Source organism: Octopus sinensis, linkage group LG4, assembly GCF_006345805.1.
Source record: "Octopus sinensis linkage group LG4, ASM634580v1, whole genome shotgun sequence".
In the NCBI taxonomy this organism is placed as follows: Eukaryota; Metazoa; Mollusca; class Cephalopoda; order Octopoda; family Octopodidae; genus Octopus; species Octopus sinensis.
Window position 1 is genome coordinate 118230560 of NC_043000.1, and position 2500 is coordinate 118233059.

General features: G+C 35.6%; 1 protein-coding gene across 1 annotated transcript in view; it reads left to right on the top strand.

The window, feature by feature from the left end:
• Positions 1 to 1362: 1362 nt before the first annotated feature.
• Positions 1363 to 2500, top strand: part of LOC115210946 (solute carrier organic anion transporter family member 4A1) — a 99257-nt gene continuing 98119 nt past the window's right edge. Inside the window, exon 1 of the mRNA XM_029779738.2 lies at positions 1363 to 1927. The gene's annotated coding sequence lies outside the window, so the exon portion shown is untranslated. The remainder of the gene's footprint in view (positions 1928 to 2500) is intronic.

Genomic DNA, 2500 nt, shown 5'->3' on the forward strand with positions numbered 1-2500 from the left:
CAGATCGACACACATGAATATGAGAACAGGCATAAGAAAAGGAAGTCAAAGATTCAAGAGTGAGAAGTGGGTGGAGTTGTTTGGGAAGAAGGGAAGAAGGAGACGAAGGAAGAAGGGGAGGAAGAAAGAAGGAAGGTGTTGTAGGTTGTAGTCTAGTCATAGTTACAGGTTTGTCGTTTACTATCTCGCAGTAAATATCCATACATATTCGCGTACCCCCGCGCATTGCCTTGAATAGTAGTGTTTCCAAATATGAATACTAAATGTTAAGGCCTGAAATTTGTGGGGAGGGTTATAATTGATAAAATTGACCCCCTAACGCTCAATTGGAATTTATTTTATAATTCCCAACACGATGAAAGGTCGACCTTGACCGAATTTGAACTCAGTGTCACTTTGATGGCATGCACTGCTCTCTCACTCAATAATAATAATAATAATAATCCATTCTATTATAGGCAGAAGGCTTGACATTTTTGGGAGAGTGGCTAGTCGATTACATCGACCCCAGGATTCCAATGGTACATATTTTATCGACCTCGAAAGGATGAAAGGCAAAGTCGACCTCGACGAATTTGCATTCAGAACGTAGCGACGGGAGAATTACGGCTAAGCATATCGTCCAGAGTGCTAATGACTCTGCTAGCTCGCCGTCTTCGATGTAATAATTTTTTTCTCTACTCCAGGCACAAGGCTCGAAATTTTGGAGGAGGGGGTCAGTCGATTAGATCGACTCAGTACGCAACTGGTACTTAATTTATCGACCGCAAAGGGATGAAAGGCAAAGTCGACCTCGGCGGAATTTGAACTCAGAATGTAAAGACAGACGAAATACCTATTTCTTTACTACCCACAAGGGGCTAAACACAGAGAGGACAAACAAGGACAGACAAACGGATTAAGTCGGTTATATCGACCCCAGTGCGTAACTGGTACTTATTTAATCGACCCCCGAAAGGATGAAAGGCAAAGTCGACCTCGGCGGAATTTGAACTCAGAACGTAACGAAATACGGCTACGCATTTCGCCCGGCGTGCTAACGTTTCTGCCAGCAATGATAATAATATTCGCTTGCGCGGTTGTTGCCTTGACGTATGGTTCTAAGATGTTTATACTTAAAACAGTCCCAGACTTTCGTTACGTGTTGTAAATATATATGCATGTTTTTACGCATACCTATATTTAAAAAGCACGTATAACCTGAATAACTTGTCAGTGCTGACAGACACTCCAGGTGATCTTCTTGACTTTTTAACCCGAGGATAAGGAAAATAAAATGTTGCAGGCATAGCTTCAGGCGGCTAATATAAAAGAAAAACCCATATTCTCACTCCCTCTTCCTCACAGGTAGTCACTCACGCGCACACCGGTACACACCTGTATGAGCAGAGCTAATATGGAAGTTGACCAGGTCACAACCATATCGAGGCTGGTTCTCTTCAAAACTACTCTATATAAACAAAAATTTATCTAGAGAATGAACGAACATCAATAACATTCCGAGAATGTAAACAGCAGATTTATTCACTAACGAATAGTTTATAGTCACTGGAAAACTAAGTTTTTAGTTCACAGGTTGATAAATTTCTGCTTTTTATAACACGTTTGCGTTGATTATTATTCATATTTATAAACTATTCTGAACATAAAAACATTTTAAATCATTTTTTTTAATTTCAAAAACTAAAAACACTATCTCACCCGTTTATTATCAATATTTATTATGTAAAATAGTTTGAATCAGAGACCATCAGCCTGTTTGGTTTGATTTTACAAAATAAGCAAGTAATTTTAAAACTTTTCAACATTTGGCATGAAATGCTAAATTTCTGTGATAAAACCACACACCACCACAAGCAAACAGAAACATCTACTTGATACATATGTATATATACATATAAAAACATAACGGAAAGTTACGAAGTAGGTAAGTGGTCTGACCTTATATATTTATCTCGATTTTTTTTTTCGCATAAAATATTTACATTTAGCAGCACCGGGGAAATTTCCGAGGATTAATTAACATTTTAAAAACCAAATAAGTAATAATTAGCATTAATTAAATGACTTGGATATATATAATGTGACATATTAATTTTGCTTACCATATTTATTTAATACAGCTGACATACATATTCATCAACATTTCTATTGACATTCGTAAACATTGCTTTCAATTACGGTGATTACACACGAATCGGGAACGCCTATGTGTGTGAATGCGCGCGCGCGCGTGTATTTATCTAGATGCGTGTGTATATGTATATATATATATGTGTGTGTGTGTGTGTGTGTATAAAACATACGTATACATATATATATGTATGTATATAATGTGTGTGCGTATGTATGTATATATATATATATATATAAAATATACATATATATATGTATAAGTATATATAAAAGTGTGAGTGTATATATATATAAAACGTACATATATAAATATATATATATACATGAGTATATATAAATATATATATATATATATATATATATA